A 21,155-nucleotide genomic window follows, 5' to 3' on the forward strand; every position below is an offset into this window, starting at 1 on the left:
CATGATTACAGGGCTACTCATGTTGGTGGCACAACCAGTGCTACAGGCCCACTGGTAACATTTGATTTGCAGGCCCTGGGTACCTCTAGTGCACTGTACTAGGGACTTTCCAGTAAACCAAATATGTCAATCATGGAAATCCAATTACACATACATTTTACATAGGAGCCCTTGCACTTTAGCACTGGGTAGCAGTGGCAAAGTGCTCAGAGTAACAAAAACAGCAAAAACAGAGTTCAACACACATCAGCAACCTGGGAAATAGAGGCAAAAGGTTAGGGGAGACCACACCAAGGATGCCAAGTCTAACAGGAAGGATGCATGGGGATATGTGTGAAAGCATTGTGTCATCTGGGGGATGTCTGTGGTACTGTGCATGGTGGGTGCCAGACGATGTGTGTGCCAATGGTGATGGAAACGGGATTGGTGGGCCATATGTGTGACAGGTTGGATTTTATGTGTATGTGTCCTCTTGTCTGCATTCCCTCTGCAGGTTAGCGCCCATCAAAAGAAGGAATTGTGGCGTGCCATTGCCAAGGATGTGTGGACCCTGGGGGTCTAAAGCAAGTGGAGCACCCACTGCAGGAAACGGTGGGAGGACCTGAGATGCTGGGCATGGAACACCGCAGAAGCCAGCTGGGGATGGCCTCCCAACGAGGAAGGGGTGCCCATCGGAACCAGACCCCCCTGATGGCTCTCATATTGGCGGTGGCGTACCTAGAGCTGGATGGGTGCTTGAGGGCATCACAGGAGCCACAAGGAGGTGAGTAAAGTGGGCATTACTACAATAATTGGTAAGTGGCATGGTGTGAGTTAGTGGATGCCGCTTAATGCCAGGCCAGACATTGCAGCGTGATCCAGCTCAAGGGTAATGGGTGTATGGCAAATGCAGATAACCTAGCTTGTTTTCATTCCATGTCAGTCTGGGCTTTGTGGGTTCAAGGAGGGGTGCAGTTGGCGGTGTTTGGTCCTCATCTTGATGTGGCATCTACTCAAATCAATGGCAGTGCAATGCATAGTTCTCAATCCTGATCCCTGTGTGTGACGGTGCTTTGTATGCCAACTGTGGTTTTGGTGCTGTAATTGACCCAGTGTTCCCTTTCTCTCTCTCCCCCTTTTTCCTTCTATCATCATGTCCATGTGTGCATTAGCATCATCTGGTGGAGGAACAGGGGTACTAGAGCTGAATCCCACAGGACCCAGGAGGCAGAGTCCACCAACACCGAGGGAACCAGTGGGATGGAGGGCAAGGGGAGCCCCACGGCTGAGACAGGAGGTGACAACACTGACCCAGATACCTCCTCCGATGGAAGCTCCCTGGTGGTGGTGGACACCTCTGTGACCACCCCAGCTGCAGGTACAGCCACCACCTACGTACCAGCACCACCCTCCCAGTAGCCCCTCAATGAGTTGCCCGTGGCCGCTCACCCAGGAGGGTAGGCATCTCCTTCACCCCAAGCACCTCAGGCCCTGCCCCAGTGAGTCCTGCTGCCCTGAGTGAGGAGGCTATTGACCTCCTGAGATCCATCTCTGTAGGGCAGTCAACCATTGTGAATGCCATCCAGGGGCTGGCATCCCAGATGTGGCAATCCAATGCATTCCTGGAGGGCATCCACAGTGGATTGGCAGATCGATTCAGGCTCTGGCCTCCTCTCTGATGGCAGCCATTGCCTCTGTTCCTACTCTCTCCCTCCACAACCACTTCCCAGTCCCAGTCTCCTGAACCCCAACCCATCCCATGCACACATACTGATGAGCATGCACACAAGACAACACACAAGAGTGGCACAGGCACCACACTTCAGCCCACAAGCACTCACACAAACACAAGACAGTTGCATCCACCGCCTCTCCTGGCTCCCCCTCCTCCTCCTCCTCCACCTCCCTCACAGTCATATCCACACTCACACCTGCATGCACTGCTTCAAAATCCACCACCAGCATCACCACACCAAGCAGCACACACACCTCACTTGCAGACACCTCCCAACATCCATCCACGCGTCCCCTGTGTCCTCTCCCACCCTGTCTGTCTCCCCCTCCCAAAGGACACAAACACAGGCACTAAGACACCCAACAGCCATCAGCTTCACATCAGTACATTCCTCATGCACCTGCAACCAAGTCCAGCAGACATACTTCTCCAACAACCACTCCCTCAACCTCCACTCCTCTCCCTCCTCCCTCATCCCGCTCTACCATTCCTAAAAACTTTTCCTTGCCCAACTTGACCTCTTTCCTTCCCCTATACCCCCGTCCTGCCCGTAAGAGCAGGGTCCCAAAGACCCATCCCAGCACCTCAGCCAAACAGTCCACGGGGACAGTGGAGGCACCTCCTAGTCGTGGAGGCAAGACAGCGAAGGATCCCACTCCACCAGCCAGATAGGGGAAGTATCCTACACCACCAGCCAGGAAGGGGTAGGATCCCACTCCACCAGCCAGGAAGGGGAAGGATCCCACTCCACCAGCCAGGAAGGGGAAGGATCCCACTCCACGAGCCAGGAAGGATCCCACTCCAACAGCTAGGAAGGGGAAGGAAGGATCCCACTCCAACAGCCAGGACAGGGAACAAGCCCTCACCTACTGCCATGAAAGTGAAGAAGCCCTCACCTCCAGCTGCTACACAGCAGCCCTTGCCTCCAATGGAGGCTGACCAGGAGGCACAGTCCACAGCTGAGGCACAACAGCCCTTGCCTCCAATGGAGGCTGCCCAGGAGGTGCCTTCCACAGCTGAGACACAGCAGCCCTCACCTCCAGCAGAGGCTGGCAGGGTACCACCACCACCACCAGTGGTCATGGATCCCTCACCTCCAGCTGAGATGGTGCAGCCTCACCTCCAGCAGCGGACATGTAGGCCACCCTCCAGGGACTGCTGTACAAGGACCCCCTCCAGAAGCAGTGGCCAAGTCCCCCACCTCAGAGACTGTGACCTTGCACTCCCCAGCAATGGGAAATGGGCATAGAGCCCCCCCCCCAAAAGCAGTGGGCAAGTCCCCCACCTCAGAGACTGTGACCTTGCACTCCCCAGCATTGAGAAATGGGCATGGAGCCCCTCCAGAAGCAGTGGGCAAGTCCACCACCTCAGACACTGTGAACTTGCACTCCTCAGCATTGGGGAATGGGCCTGGAGCCCCCTCCAGAAGGAGTGGGCAAGTCCCCAACCTCAGAGACTGTGACCTTTCACTCCCCAGCAAAGGATAATAGGCATGGAACCCCCTCCAGAAGCAGTGGGGAAGTCCCCACCTCAGAGACTGTGACTTTGCACTCCCCAGCAAAGAGAAATGGGCATGGAGCAACCTCCAGAAGCAGTGGGCAAGTCCCCCAACTCAGAGACTGTGACTTTGCACTCCCCAGCATTGGGAAATGGGCATGGAGCTCCCTCCAGAACCAGTGGGCAAGTCCCCTACCTCAGAAGCTGTGACCTTGCACTCCCGAGCGAAGGATAATGGGCATGGAGCTTCCTCCAGAACAAGTGGGCAAGTTCCCCACCTCAGAGACTGACCATTCACTCCCCAGCAAAGAGAAATTGGCATGGAGCCCCCTCCAGAATCAGTGGGCAAGTTCCCCGCCTCAGAGACTGTGATCTTGCACTTCCCAGCAAAGAGAAATGGGCATGGAGCCCCCTCCGGAACCAGTTGGCAAGTTCCCAACTTCAGCTTAGATGCCCCCCACACCCATTCCCCTTGAGGCCCACTTCAAACATGATGTCCCTGCACAGTTTTCTGAGGATGTCATCAGGAAATGAGTTGGGCCTTGGACTGTACCTTGTGGCCATGTGTGCCCTTATTACTTTGGAATGGGCATTGGCCCTTTGTGGACAATTGTACATATCTGGTTAATGTGGTGGCTTTTGCCTTGCTAATTCATTTTCAGTACTTCCGACCTTTAGTCCTTTATTCTGCCATTTGTCTTGTGCTATTGGTTTACGTCTGCAGCTGGTTGTGTGTATGGTGGGTGTGTGTCTGGTATGTGTCATGTTTGTGTGTGTCACTCTCCTTTTCCACCCTTCCTCCCTTGTGTGCTAGGCGGCTGTACTCACCGTCATCATCTTCATCGGCGTTGGTGTTCCAGGTGGAGCATGGAGTAGAAGAGCATCGGGAGGACTTGCAGTTCCGGTTCCATGGCGGCGTTGTTGTTCTCTGTGTATCTGATGGTGAGTCTTTGGTCTTCTGTGCAGTGTTTCTGCCATGCTTTTGATGGCATTGGTTCCGCCCCATGAAATCGTGGCGGTTTGCTGTGTCATAACATTGTGGGTGGTACCTTGTCTTCCACCTGGCTGTTGATGGCTACCGCCGTGGTGAGTGGTATTAACGCCCTGGTGGATGGTGTGGTACATTGGCTGTCTATAGGAGTTCTCATCGCCATATTCATAATTTGGCAGTAATTACCGTCAGCCTGTTGGTGGTATTTCTGCCACTTTATCACTCACCGCCAGTGTCATAATGACCACCTATATCTCTTTGTATATTTTTTAGCTATTGATTTTAACACGTTTTTAAATGTGTATTTTTAATCTAGTTTTTATGCTTTTAGCTTTTTTAGCATTAGGATTCATTCTCCTTCAGTGGTGTTGAGTTATGGCATCATACTTGTTATGGCAATGGGGAGGGTGTAGTGAATCCTAGTTTGTTTTAATGGTTAATGGGATACAGGAGTTAGCTTAGCTTTTGGCTTGCAGACTTGTGCCGCCGTCAGCTAGTGACTTTTACCCAACTTAGCTGGCTCAGTTTTAGCGCATTTATTTAAATAAATCTTTTAAGATGGCTGCCTTGTTTTTAGTTAGGCCCATGTTTTAGTTTGCATTAACAGTGCCACTGTGGTAAGGCGTCAATATCAAGCGACAAAGATAAACAAACTGTAGGTGTTCACATTAGGTACTTTCCCTCTTCACACTTTCCAGGGAATTGTTTATATAAATTACCATCCCAAGCATGTCTTGTTATATATTGTTTGGGAACAGACCTACGTCAGGGGTCCAAGTAGATCTGTATAAATACTCCCCACTTAAATAGATAGTCAGAGGGATTCCGACCAGATGCCATCGCTGCTACCGATGCTGCACGTCGCCTTGATGCTGATCCACTCTTCGTGTCCCTACAGAGTCTGAGCTAGAGGCCTCATTCCAAGGTAATGAGGGTTGTGGGGCTCATCTCATGGATATGGCATTGGAAGATTAGGTTTAACATACCTAGCTCTCTTTTAGGTTAGAGGTTAGGCTCACTATGCTAAGGTATTAGGACATATCTTAACCTTTATGTCATTACATATTATTGCAAGATGGTGGTGGTCTTTGTATTAATGACTCTTGTCTTTACCATTCTGTTTCTTGCACTGTTCATTATCCTAATCATTGCAGCTCATGCAACTTATCGCAGATTGTGGTTTTGCTAAATAAAACCTATTGAAACTATACTGCATCTTCTTCATTGCCTGTGTTTGATTGAGACATTATGTTTATGTGAGAAAGGGGTAATCTCCATTTAACCACAACATTCCCTGAGATGTCACACTCTTGAGTCCATACGTAAAGGCTGCTACAAATCACTTTCTACTATTTTGGTTTTTGGTGAGGTGCTGCTTGTGAGCCGAGTGGGTTGGGACAACAGTTGCGACTTGTTGTAGGACTGGCATAGTCACCTACAAACATAAGGACTGACATCCTTAAACCAGCAGTCTTGCCTGGAGCAAGAGTCCAACTACGACAGGTTAATGGTTTTATAATAAATCCTGTTCATAATTGCATACATTTTGTGTAAGTTGCTTGAATATCTAGGTCTTCTCATGAGTGCACTGGGCAAATTGGGGGAATGGCCTATGGAATCCTTACTGTCTTGAGATCCCTGATTTACCCTGTGCTTCCCCTATTGACGAAGAAGCTGTCACATTGGCTGGAACATAACACCTACTGTTCCATGCATTTGCCATCCAGTGTACCCGCCATTCACAATGTCTATGTATAGTTTGTCTTAGACAGGTAAGTCTGGTACTTCACCTGTCATTGGTGGGGTCTTGTAGTTACAATTTTGGGAACTGTGACAAATCTGAGAACAGGCCCAGTTGGAACTGTATCCTGCAACACTGACAGGTGCCCATCACTGATGAGGTTAGCAACCTTTGAACCACACAAATGATTTGTTCTGGTACTCCCAGCTGGCTATATTGCCATTGACCTGGTTCCCAGCCATACCTGCCATATATCAAAAGGTAATGATATATAGATCCATTTTTGTTTTTATACTCAGTGCATTGGTTGTATCAGACAACACCATCATACACCTTTCTCATGTTAGGATCCTTTTGTGTAGATGTGTGTCTCACAATCCTGCACTCAAGGACTGCAGTTCTGTAATCATTGACATGGATTAACACAATACAATCATTTAGCTGAGCAGATGGATCACAGAAAATGTAGACATGTTAAATGTGTACAAGGTGTTTATTTAGAGGTGGACGTATGAAAGTGAATTATTTACAATGTCCAGGTCTGAGACCCCATTAGTGAAAGTCATAGATATGTGACACAATCAGAGTCCAGGGTTGAGGGACATGTCATGAGACATGCTTAGGAGTAGTGTCTATTAGTAAGGAGGAACAAAATGGGCCAATTGGTATGTCAGAGACAATGACATTACATAGCAGACAAGTCAACAGTCTGTGGGGGAAAAGAGCGAATTTCCTACTGTCACAACACTGGCATGATCTTAAGCCCAGAACTAAGGATAAATTGTCCTTGTGGCATAGACTGGTGCTACCGGGTACTTTTCCTACTGAAAGTTATTTCTGTGATATCTTTATTCTCTGATGTGTGTGGTGCCTCCTGTGCCATTGGTGGTGCTGTTGTAGGGGCAGAGGGGGGCACACAAACTTAAGGGGATAGAAATGTGGAGTCCAAGTTCCTAACAGCTACCATTTGTGGTAAGACATAAGACGTCATTGAATCAAGGAGGAAACTGCTGATTTTTCAATATAGCTGCAACATTGCGGTGGTAGGCAGCGATGTCTTCCCTGAGGGAGGCCACTTCCTGCTAAATGGAAAGCAGACTGTTGTCTGCTATGCTGCTGCCAGTTTGGGAGGGCAATTGTTGTGGCGTCTCCCTCATGGCAGCAGCTATGTCCACTAGGGACTGCTGGAGACCACACAGTAGGGAGTGTGTGCCTCGGATGGCAGCTGTGTTTTCATTAGGCGTTACGAGGCACATCCACACTCCCTCTAGGCTGCCTGCCATGGTCTCCATACCCACCCTCACCTGCTTGGACAGCTCACACTGGATTCATACCACTGTCCTCTAAAAGCTGGCCTATGGGTCCTCAGAGTCCAGGGCTGTGTCAGTATTGGCAGGTGGTATATTTTGGTTGTTGGGTGTTTCATGTGGTGACCCCGCAATGCTGTGTGTCCTCCTTGCAATTGAAGGTGGTGTCTGGAGGGATCCTAGACATCCTGGAGAATCGGTTCATTAATGGTTGTCAGCTGGTCATCCAGGTCATCGGTGAAATTCTGGACAGGCAGGTCGGGAGGAGGAAAGCCATCATCCTCTGCAATGAGATAGTGTAAAATCAATCTTAGATTGTTGTGGCAGTTGACATCGCACATCATTTATTTGGTAGTACAGGCTCAGTGACAAGTTAAAGGCCCAAGGTTGTTATTGAACATTATAGGGCATATTGTTGAGCTCCTAGAGCCACTGGAGTGTCATGTAAAGGTACGCTCCATTGGCACCATGGGCTGCGTCATATTTACTAGGTGGCATTAAGCCACTTATTGTGGCTTGACACCACCTTGTAATTACGACCCCTTCTCATGCAGCACTTTGCGTGGAAGGGGCGTGCAATGACTATTGCTGTGGGTGGGCCACACCAACACCCATTGCATTTTGACGCTGCCCCAGATTTACGTGTTATTGCAAACCTGAGGCAGCTCCAATATCTAACACCACCCCGGGGGTGGCATAAGCAATGCACAATGTTGACGTATACTTTATTTCCTCCTCATGTTTTCCTTTGTCTATGTGTGCTGTATTCCATAGCACACATGGACCAAGCAGATTGCCATTTCAGTTTCTTCATTGTGCAGGAAGGTGCTCCTTCCTACACAACAATATTCTCCCCCTCAACGCAGCCATCCTTGCACTATGGTGCAAGAGATGTGGAGTTGAGGCTGGAAAGCTAATTTACCACTGGAACAGGGGTGGACACAGGGATGGCCTGTGTGCTTATGATCCAGCCTAATTTGGTACAAATGCACCCACCCTCATTTCCAGTTTGATCAGGGTCTCTATCTTGTTTGATGCTGAGATTGCAGCTACTTGTACAACTGCACACATGGGCCCTCATAACAAGTCTGGCGGTCCTATGACCACCAGACCTGCAGTGGAGCTCAGACCACCGCCAACAGCAGCGGTCCAACTGGCACATTAGGACCATGGTGAAAGTGCCACAGTCCAACAGCCTGGCACTGCCACCGGTCTTCATCCTCCAGGCCAGCACTGCAATGAGCGCTGGCCTCCAGATTACGATCTCACTTTCCCACCAGCTTTTGCATGGCAGTCTGACTGCCATGCACAGGCTGGTGGTAATGGGGTGTGGGGTGCCCCTGGGCAGTGCAGGGGCCCCATGGGCAGACCCTATGCGCTTCCACCAATTTTGTAAAGGGCACCATAATGTTCACAGACTTACACCACATGTTGTATTTGTTTTATTGATTGCCCATTCCCATTTGGGTAATATGCTTGTGTCTGAGTTGTTGTGTGTTCAACCTGTATGTGTTGTGTTACACAGATTGCAAGCTTTAGTGCAGATTTTCTTCTTGTGATATGGTTCAGGTCAGCACCAATATGTGTAGCTCAACACTGCACCAGCTTGGTTAAGTAGGGAAGTCCCATGTTTACTGGGATACAGGACAGCCCTGCAATTCCCCCTGCGGCTGCACAGATTTGCTCTCCCTGCACCAAGACAGGTATTGTTGCAGCATGATAAAGTTGTGGCTGCATTGAGGGGATGAATTGTTTAGGTGCAGGGTGGTGTCCCTGAGGGCAAGAAATGCTGGCATGACTGCAAGCGCAGGACGAAGGAAAAAGTGGCAAGGAACAGGAAGGCAGCACTGCAGACTGGAGGTGGGAGTTCAGTACACCAGGAGGCCCTGGACCGCATGGAGGAGATGGTGGCAGGCGTCATCCCAGAGGAGATCGTCACAGGGATTCAAGGACAGGACAGCGCAGACTACCAGGATACAACACAGATGCAGGGTAAGTGGGATTGGGAACAAAAATGACTGATTGTTAACTGCAAGCGAGGGGGACATACCTACTACACAATGCATGTCAGCCATGATGATCTGGTAGTGGAAAGGGCACAGGGTCATGCACTGGGGCAGGGGCTGTGCAGGGCAAACCTGGGGCACAGCACAACACTACATCAACAACCTTTGCATGGGGGTACTCTGCCATGCCAAGGATGTTGGAAAAGCAAAGTCAGTCCAGGAGGGTAGGGTACAACGTAAAACTGGCCTGCTGTCACACAACAGCTGGTATTGTCACTACATGAACAAGGGCTCAATTTCTAGTGTCAGGCCATATCTGCAAGTGGTATTTACCAATGACAACAGTTGCCACTTCCACCTTTGCTGTGTGTGCAGGTCAAGTAACTAATAGCAGTTACGTGCCCATGGATCAAACACACCCAAATTAGAGGGTTCAGGATGACAACGTTATCAATCCCCTGTAATTAATAAAAATTTGCAAATCCTGTCAAATGCTCATGTCTATAGGCGCTACAAACATCAGGTATTGTCTGTAACTTTATGGGGTACACAGCAGTAATGTCATACCCATGCTGCACATGTCAGGGTCTACCCTGTGCCTGTGTCACAATAGCTGCAATGCCACCATGTAACATCTCAAGTGTCATAGTGCTAAGACAACAGCATTGAGGGGGAGGACATATGTTTCCAAAGAGTGAAACACACCCGCACAGTCATAAGGGGAAATGGAACATTGCTAGGACCATCAGTGCAATCCCATGTAGCACACATTGGCAAACATCAGCAGTACACACTACCAATGCTGACAGCTGTATCGTGCCACGCCAATGCTATACATAGTTTATGCTAGGTCTCAGCAACATATAGGTAGATATGAAATATCAGAGACTGGGTCAGTTCCAGATTGTTAAGTGTTGTGCAAGTGCCATCAGAACACCCACAGCCAGTGCAACGCCACACCATGATAGACGGAGGGTTGAGTAGGACAATAAGGTGGCAACATACAATTTGGGCAGAACCTACACCTAGAGGATGTGACGCAGACATTTCCCCAAACTGCCCACACTACATGTGACATGCAGGTGGGGCATAGGCCTGGGAGAATGCTTAAATTAATGACAGGAACAATGAACAGGAACCAAGATCACAATGTGCAACTAATAGGAATTCAGGCATGTCACATTACAAATGCCACAACACAGACACACTAATTATACAATATCTCATTGCAGAGGACGATGGCTCTCCTGGGGATATGCCTGTCCTGGACTTCCCTGATGACATGGATGCGAGCTGGCAAACATTAGCCAGCAGACCCTCCAAAATGTCCTTGGAACCCTCCAGACCCCACCTTCAGTCACAAGGAGGAGCACAGAAGTAGCAGCCATCACAGAGGACACACCCACCACCCCAATTGTACAACCTGCCAGCTCCAACCCAGCTGAGGACACTCAGGACACTGGCACCAGCTTTGAGAGGACTGTAGTTGGAGTACAGCGGGAGCTGGCCAAGAAGGTGCGGGTGGGGATGCAAAATATGGCAGCCAACCTTGAGGGGATGCATTTGTGCACGATGTCATCTGCAGAACAGGCAGCAGCCCATGCAAGTGCGAACATCTATCCTGCAAGGACTTCAACAAAGTGTAAGGGAAATCAGCACTGCAGTAAGGTAGTTGCCACAACACCTCACACACCAAACCTTTTACTGCGTGCACAGATGCAGTCATGACCCCCTCAGGGCTGGCCTGGCTGCCTACCACAGTGATGTAGCTGTTATACTTAAGAACCAGCCGCTCCTCCTTGCTGCAGTACTGCCCTTAATAGCCCCACAGTTGGCAGCTACTAGGATTTCTGACTCCACGTCTTCAAACACTGAAGTGTGTGTTGCCCCTTCAAACCCACCACCACCAAGGGCAGAGGAGATGACACACTCATCATAAGATGAATACGTGGAACAGATCACCTTCACCCGTATAATGCTGTGTTGGACTGAAAAAGTCCGCTTCAAGGGATGTTTAAACAGAAAATCAATGTCTTCAAAATTCCCTTCTAGACAATCTTTGTGTATGTGACATCTGACTATAAACTTTCATCACACACACACCAGGAATGGATGTGTACGAGTGTATGGACATCTATGTAACCTGGGAGTACAATGTAAAAAATGATAGGTGTGAGTTATGTATACAATACTACATAAGATTATACCATTACTCATCTTATCAGGGTTCACATGAACATCAGGCTGCAGGCAAACGTACCACAGTGCCCAAGATTCCAAATCTGGTCTCAAACGATGACAAAATGAAAACACATCCAAACTTAACAACACATTGTGAACCATAGTAACCTTGAGTGGTGGATGCAATGGATGGCAGAGGCATAGAGAAGTAGCTTTGGTGTAGCTGCCAATGTGACAGCTCAGTTGGAATTGGGAACAACCATGTCAATAATGGGATTTGGATGCAGGTTGGAACACAAATGCAAATACTAAATTGACACTGTTCACCCATGCCAAGGCCCTGATCCCCAAGCATATGACACATACTGTAAAGGAGCACCTAAATATTTATTTAACAGTAAAAAAAAAAAAAAAACTGGGGGAAACACCTTAACTAACCTCACTTATCCTAACTACACATTACCCACAACTGGCCCTAGCTAGCTACCCTAATCTAAACGTACTTATCACATATAACAAAACACTCTAAACATCAACCTACCACCCCCCTTATATGACGGGACACATGTAGGACAACATATACTAACCTGAACACATACTATCTTATCCTAAACAAATATATATTTTTGTTTTTTTTAATATATATTTTTTATTTTTATACACATAAACCCCAACATCATCCCCCACCCACCCATCTACAAAAAAAACACATGTTAAAATATAATGACCTCCACCCCCCAATCCACTTATACTAACTAAACTAACAGCCTATTCTAACCTAACACTAAGGGGGTGATTCTAACTTCGGCGGGCGGCGGAGGCCGCCCGCCGAAGTTCCCCCACCAAAATACCGCTCCGCGGTCGAAAGACCGCTGAGGGTATTTTGGGATTTGCCCTGGGCTGGCGGGCGGCCGCCAAAAGCCCCCCCGCCAGCCCAGGGCAAATCAACCTTCCCACTAAGATGCCGGCTCAGAATTGAGCCGGCGGAGTGGGAAGGTGCGACGGGTGCAGTTGCACCCGTCGCGTATTTCAGTGTCTGCTAGGCAGACACTGAAATACTTTGTGGGGCCCTCTTACGGGGGCCCCTGCTGTGCCCATGCCATTGGCATGGGCACTGCAGGGGCCCCCAGGGGCCCCGTGGCACCCCCTACCGCCATCCTGTTCCTGGCGGGCGAACCGCCAGGAACAGGATGGCGGTAGGGGGTGTCATGGGGGATTCTAAGGGCAGCGGTAAACCGGCGGGAGACCGCCGGTTTACCCTTTCTGACCGCGGCCAAACCGCCGCGGTCAGAATGCCCTGCGGGGCACCGCCGGTCTGTCGGCGGTGCTCCCGCCGACCCTGGCTCCGGCGGTCTGAGACCGCCGGGGTTAGAATGAGGGCCTAAGCTCCTTAAACCCACTAAATATGAGAACCAGGAAAGAGGAAGGGAGGGGAGCGAATCATCTCTGAGGGTCACAAAGTTACAAGTTTGCCCTCCTCAGGATCTTCTTTACCCCACGCAGTCTCCTGCTATTGCGGGACACCTCCTGCTGCAGCCTGTCCATCCTGCGCAACATCCGTTGCATGTCAAGTCTCTTGTTTATAAATTCGCATTGTCTATGACTGCAGCAGGGGTTGTCTGTGTGCTACTAGTGGATGGTTGTGCTTGTTCTGGTGCCGTGCTTGGAGGGGAGGTACAGGAGCTGCTGTCTGTGGGCCTGAAGCTGATGAGGTTGAGGGACCTGCGATAGTGGCTGTCATCCTTTGTGTGACTGTCGTTGGAGCCGTTGTGCTGGTGGTGGTGGCTGTTGTGGGCAAGCATGGCCCCCCCCTTGAGCAAATGCCCTCCAGACCCCTTTGGCTCTCTCATAGCGATAACGACGTGCCATGTTGCAGAACCCAGACTCCACATCTAGAATGTGGCAGTAACACATCGCCCTCCTCTGGAATTCTCTGATCTGATTGTCATCCATGTTGGCAGCTGTAAAAATAGAAAAAGCCAAACATTAGTGACATCATTGTGTGATATATCTACTGATGATATTCTAACACTTCCTCAAAGTTAGCTTAAACAGTCCAAATCACAGTACAGATCATAGATTGTCCCTGAGGAATTACATGCCAACGCAGCCTACACATCTCCTATCTAACAGCACAGCACTGCTTAAAAAGGTGAGTACCTACTTAAATGATCTGTGCATCATTGTTCTGCCATTAGTCACATAATAACTGCTGCAAGTACTCCACATGTGACAAGCCAACTAATGACTATCTTCTGGAAGACAATCAAAGCCCACAAGATCTGTGATTTGTAAATTGAATTGCCAGGACAGTATTCAGTTGCTAATCATGAGGGGGTATACTAGGTTGGAAAAAAAGGAATGTTGGAATTACATGTCTGTCTTCTACACTGGGATCCTCACACCTAGGTGAACATATTTCATAATCCTAACCCTGTGCCTCAGGGTGATGGACATGCAACTCATACTTTCAAACATCAAGGACAGCCAGAAGCTTTGGACAGCTGTCCATGGGTTTAACAGTCCACCACAGGTAAGGAGGGCTGCCAACTAGTATAGACTCAAACATTGGACAATCACATCCACATTAATGTTCCTAATTGTAGACAATTGTCAACATCATTTGATCTCACTAATACCTTTCCAAAAACAAGCACATAGATGCAAGCAGCCATCTGGGCTTGAGCTGCATGCACACCTATGCCATTCTACTCAAGTGCCACATAAACATAGCACAACATGTGGTGTTAGATGCTGCTAGGAAGTCAAACATACAGTCCAACATGTTCATTAGTTCACAGGGACGCTCAAGTCTGTGGGTAATACTTCGGCACCACAGGTCTGTGGGAATCAGGGTATGACTTGCTGACTAAATCATGAACATGGCTACCTCCAAATTTTTCATTGCCATAAATGTAGCAACAAATATCACCCTGTTCACCTGCCCATGCCTACAGCGCAGCACTAGAATCCCTAAATATGACCCCCTGCCACAGATTTTCCAAATCAAAAATGGAACAAAATGTCAAAGTCCGGTCAAGTCACATATCAGATCATGTGCCAGCACATCATACCTTGCTATGTGTCCGATACACAGGAGTCAATCACACAACAGCTGCAAAGGAAACACAGTAGTAACATATTAACACTTACTGGATATGTCTGGGTCCGCAAAGCGAGCCACTTCTCCAATTGTGTAGGGGGCTGGTCCGCCTGTAAAATATGGAAGGGTGAAATGGGCTCAATGTCTGTACAATACTTGGAACACCAAATCACTGTGTGTGACATTTTATATGATAGAGCAGCACCTCAGGCATGTACACACCCCAACAGACATACTACTGCAAACATGTATTGACCCTGTCACTCCAGTGAGTGATAGACACACATGCTCTGGCCCTAACAATCATGTGGTGACAAACCTGATTACTCAATTTTGTGCTGAATTATTTATAGAGGGTACTCCATTTCTTAATTTGATGTTATGAGAGACATGCAAAGCCACATTCCTGGTGCACTGCAACACCAGTCACTCAGGTGTTGTGGCTTTTGCATCAAGGAACAATCAGTTACTGTGTGATGCTAATGTGGCTTGAGTTTAGCTCATTAATTATTGTGCTTTATATGGTCCATTATATGTGGGCCTGTGCTGTCTGTAGGTTACAGATGCCACATTGCCAGTGTACCCAGAGCCGTATATGCCCCCTATGACACCATGATGGCAGGGATCCTTTGTGTTACTTGATGAAAATGTTAGGCTAAACATGGATTGTCCATTTATCTAAATCAATACAACAAAGAAATGAATGCTAACAGTGTCTAATTTGATCATCCGTGACAGAATGCAAGGGCACATGTGTAGTCATTGCACCTGAAATGTGTTACTCAGGGCCCTGTGTACCTATATCAGGTATTGTAAACCACAGTTAGCCACATTCATCATCTTACATTTGCCAAGTTGGGTGATCTGTGGTTATACAACTGACACTGTCCCCTAATTGAAACATGGTTTTGCAAATGTCCTAATGTGGCAATCTTGATGAGGTAGGGCTCAATTTGTATGCACCTTGGGAATGGCAGAAGTCACAGGAATGCTGGTCTGCTGATCCTAGCATACACCCATGTTTGTGATAGCCTTCATACTGAGAAGTTAACAATTGTACATGTGCTGCACTTGATCAGCAGGGGTGTACCAAACGTAAACTAGCAAACTATTTCGTCACTTTAAATGTATGATGGAAGCAGTCAGGGGTCCCTTGCACAACATCATGCAAATAAATAGGTTGTGACCATGCATTCACCAAGTTCAGGGGTGCCCATGATGACCCATTAACTTATGAAAATTGCTTGGCTATAAAGTGACACAGATGGCAAATGCATCAGATCTGTACCAGCAATTGTGCCTAAGGCAAATTAATACACACAGGAACAATGAACATAGGGCCAGATATTCTTTTTTTTTAATGTGTAGTATTTGCTTCATGTTTTTACGCTACAGCTTTGGAAAGTACCACCAAACATTTAGATATTATCCCGTGTGCATTACTTTGGCATCCATTTCTAATTTAAATGCTGCACAAACCAAGTCAAAGTATCAGCCTAAGATATTACCAGAGGTTAGGAAGAACTTTGTACATATGGCCATGAATACAGTTCAAACATGTATTCCAAATAATTGGGGACTACATTCATTCCTTGCTTTAGCATGTGACATACATCTCATTCCTGGTACACTCACAGACCATGAATAAAACATATGTTTGAGCCGCATTACCATCATCTATTGACGTCAGAGCAGCACTAGTTTACAAGATCAAGTTGTGCTTTGTAAGTTTGTGCAGCTTTTGCGTCAACAAATGACAGTAATGTGTAGCAAATATTGTTTAAATCAGGGCCACTGTATATTTAACTTGCATTCCGCATGTCGACAAACATTGCATGCAGCATGTCAACAAATCTGCTACTGTCACTACAGAGCATTTAAATGTGCACATTAGTCTGATTTGTACTCACCAACAGGGCCACCAATCACCACACCCAGCTGGTCCAGGTCTTGCTCTCTGGCCACAACGTCAGCCCAACGATGCTTGAGTTGGTGGTCATTGCGCTGGCTGTCGAATACTCTCTTCAGATGGAACAGCACCTTGGTCCACCTGAGCCTCTGAGCCTCGGTGTGATACCCCTGTAACACCCTGCCACCAGCCTCTAACATCAGGGGAAGGAAGTGGCACACCAGCCAAAAGAAAGCCCCCAGCTCCTCCTCACCCATTCTCCCCAGACGTGGCCTTCGAAACATGACAAACAAAATAGGGATAGGAAAGGGACAATAGGAAAATACAGGACAAGGAGGTAGGAACATGAAACTTAAATAACCCACAAACAGCCCAATATCCCAACTAACAATACCCACTACAAACTCCCAACAGTACAAAGAGAAAAATAGATACAAAAAATGACAAAAACACACTAACACTGATTTACTGAGACAATTACAAAAACAACAGATGACAACAGGAATGGCACACGGTAGACAAAAGCACAATTTGGACAGACACAACTCTCAACACAGCCACACAGACTAGAAGAATCACAGACTGCAAAGTGAAAGGGAAAGTACACCCACTGTACCATTTCTGTAAACAGGATATCCTATTACATTACTTCCTGTCTCAAATGCGGTGCGTTTATATTATGATGCGTGAAAATTTTCTGACGCTTACGGGCTTTGCTTCAAAAAAATTTGACGCAAATGCTTAAAAATTACCCCGCATTAAAAAATCTATATATTTTTCATGGATAACGAATTTCATGGGGTGCCGTGTTGGAATTACCGCTAGGAACCAATGGATGTATAATGGCTGTGAGACTCATTTTTCAATGCATATGCAGCACAATTTGACGCATATGCATCTTTTTTGACGTGTTTGCGTCAAAATATCTGTCTTTAAATGTGTTGGTGTCATTTTTCTCATTTTTCATGCACATGAAAGCTGTAACTATACAGAGAAAGGCTGTTAGGGCCTGCTGTGTGTGTTCCAGTGTTTGGGCACATGTGGCAGACCACACTACTGCGGACCATGATTCTCATGTTTTTGTGCCGGATTAGCACTCTTAACTGATGCAACCCAAACAGTTGGAACAAAAATTGGTATTCCCTAGTTTGAGCAGGTGGCGCGTCAATAGAGGATAGCAAGGCTATGCAACTTAATACATTCACTCATGGCCTGTGTGTATGTGTCTGTGATTTGGCTATTTCAATTGTTGTTATGCCTCTGCGTTAACGTCACAAGACGTGTTTTGCATAATGTGCTTGTATGCATGTGTTGTAAATGTGGATAACAATCAGATGCCATTCATTGTGGTACATCAGTCAGGATATGTGTTTGTCATACACGCAGTGTCTAATGCTGTGTGAACTTCCCTGAATTTGGGGACAAAACATCTCCCATGACAAACTATGCACATGATAGATAGAGGGCGGTTGATAATGGCAATGTTACAAGGGTAAGCCATCACATGCACTGGAATATTGGATACCACTTCCTGGTCACTTGTTTGTATACTACCCATTAGTCAGGCATTTGAACATGCTAGGTAGGTACAGTGTTTGTGACATGGAGTCCCAAAACCAATCCAAAAAAGTTATGTTACACCACAGTTGAGTCATATAAATGACCTATGTTTCTCCTGTGACAGTGGAGGACCAGCAGACCATGCTGCATGTGTTCACATATTTCCAGTGGTTCATTGCACAAAGGTGTCCAGTTCAAGTGTGTGGCCATGTGTACCCTGTGTCAGTATTGGCCTCCATGTTGTCACAGTTACGTGCAGGTCTAGTCATGAGTCTGTGGAGCTATTCCCTGCATTAACAGAGTATCCTTCAAAGCAGAATTGACCTAAAGCCAAAGATAAATTGACGACACACATGGGGATAGTCCAGCTATGGCACTGCAGAACTTTTATAAGGCTGAGAGCAGGGCAACCTTGGTGTGTTCAAAAACTTTATGGATCAGTAATAGGAAAGAGGCAGGTTTAATCACAACATTTGTACACAGGGTGGCCTCTAAAAATCCCACTGCAACAGGGAACATCAGTGCCTCTGTGCTGATTAATCTGCCAGCTAGTCACCATGCAAGCCCCATCAATAGGTTGCGGCCAATGTGAATCTGTGGTGGACCGTCAAGGCACAAACATATTTTGTCCTTTCATACACATTAGCAAACATTGTTGTGCTGGAGGCACCGTACCAAATCCATGCATACAGCCATAGTACACTGTCACTGTTTGGCACTCATGAATACATGAAACCCAGACAAGGTATGGGGCAGGATTAGGCAATTTGAATACATGTCCCAGACTATAATACAATAAGTAAACTGATTAAACTATACTATACACTTGAGGATTCATCGAAGACCTACCAGACACAATACCCCAGGAGGAACGAGAGGGCATGGAAAGCAACTATGAGACAAATGTAGCCACAGGGAACCTCTATGGTTAACGCAAAGACAGGAACCAGTCAGGCTAACAGGATGCAGGCTCTGTCAGGAACAAACATGAACAAGGCAAATACAAGTGAGCAGACTTTCACTGGGAAAAGCTGGAACAACACTGTAGGAACTAAAAACTGTATTTGTGCTGTGGGCTGCAATGTTACACAATCCCCCAAGGGCTCTGTTACACAAGTGATTTATACGGCAATGCACAACAAGGATATTCAGAAAATGGCAGCTTCTAAGCAGTTCCAGGCAGCAGCAATGGCAGTGCAGGTTCAAATGGCTGCTCTGCATGGAAGTGCTCACAGGTGTGTGCAGCTTCAGTCTGTCACAAGTCCTGTAGTTGAGAATCAAGTTCAAAGGGCCAACTGGACCTTTCACATGGGAAGCAATGGCCAGCTGATTACAGGTCCTACCGACTACCAGGCAGTGCATTATCGGACCTGAAGTTCATGCAGACTGATGAACTATGAGTATGGCATGCCATACTGAAGAGGGAGGCACACAGGAGTCAGAATGGGAGTCTGGGTGTGTGTAGATGAAGATTCTCAGGGTACAGATAGTCCATTTACAGGACCCCCTAGAGATGGGTGGGGAGAGACTTAAAACATGGCAGTGGCAGGACTTGTTACCTGGGATGGACTGCGGAGGGCACGTTTTGTGAGCAATGCTTGTCATACCTGGGGCACTCGTGCTATCCACTTTCAGCGTAGTTGGACTCCTTGTCACACATTCTCCTTGCAAAGATAGCTGATGTCACACTTACTGCTGTCAAGGGTCCGGTCATACATTCCTGTTACCAATGCAATAGCACATCCACTGCCTCATGTATGAAACACTTTTTTACCTTATGATTGATGGTGTCTTAGTTGTGTGTCATGTGCTGCAATGAACCATGTTAGCAAAATGGATGTGTGTCATAGCTGTGGTCCTCTGATTTTGCCCTTCACATGTAAAATAGACAGGACATATGTCATTTCCACTGAGTGTGATGTTGGGTGTACATTCATACCCATCAAATGTGATGTGGCTTTTTCAGTATCCTAATCTGTATTACTGCAATTCTCCATGAGGCTAGACTCTGATTATGATTCCTAGGGATAATGTGATGCATAAAAAATTACCCAGAGCATGATCGAGTGAGGTGTTTAACTACATATGGTAAGAAAGTAGTTATGGTGACTATAGATCATAGACGTTTTGTACAATGTGTTGTGTCCCACGCAATCCTGCTGCAGTGTTTGGATGGTCCCCCTTATGTTGATGAACAGCATCCTCCTCTTCCTCCTCTTTAGGCATTTGTGGGTCTGGTTCATGGAGGGGAATGTTCCTCGTTACACAAATGTTGTGCAGGATGGCACAGGCCAAAATAATCTTGAAGACCATTTCAGGTGAATATAAGAGGCTGCCTCTGGTGATGTCAAGGCACCTCAATCTTGACTTCAGGATGCCAAAGGTCCTCTCTGCTATCGTGCCTGTCCTCCGATGCGCCTTATTATAGGCACGCTCTGATGCTGTGCTTGGGTTGGCAAATGGGGTCATGATCTATGGCTGGATCCCATAACCCTGATCAGCTGAAAGAGAAAACAAGTGTAAATATTTGGATGTTGGTTGCAATGTGATTATCACTTTGCATGGCAGTTGTTATCTTGTGTCGTCTGTGACTCATCTGTGTTTGTGTTATTGTGTGGGATCCTAGGCTTCTAGGATGTTCTTTCAGCATTGGGTTGTTTAATTATCTAACATGGTGTTTGGCTGATTGACCGGATATCAGCGGTATATTTGTAAACTTGCAGTTCATTGTGTATCTCCCATGCATTATGTCATGTGAAAGAAGTGTCCATGTGCCTTCACTGGAGGTGACATGATACTTCCACACTGATGGTAAAACAGTTGCACTATATGGCCTAAACATCCCATTCAATTCAACATATGTAATAGCATGTGAAAAACAACAGTGAGGCCCTTTGACTTGGCTAGGTGACAATGTACAACACATCTCCATAGGTTTGCAGCACTGAAGTGTTCACAATTGACAATGAACAAATATCCCATGTGTGACAAGTTCTATGCAAACCTATTTTTGTGCCCTCACTAAGTTGGCTCATGTGCAAACATGTACCTACACTACTGAACTTGGTCCAGGTAAGCTGGCTAACTTGGTTTTGGGGGTGAAGGTTTAAGTGTCAGAAGGTCCATGTGCCTGTACATCTGTGGTG

The sequence above is a fragment of the Pleurodeles waltl genome, chromosome 3_1 (genome assembly GCF_031143425.1).
Source record: "Pleurodeles waltl isolate 20211129_DDA chromosome 3_1, aPleWal1.hap1.20221129, whole genome shotgun sequence".
In the NCBI taxonomy this organism is placed as follows: domain Eukaryota; kingdom Metazoa; phylum Chordata; class Amphibia; order Caudata; family Salamandridae; genus Pleurodeles; species Pleurodeles waltl.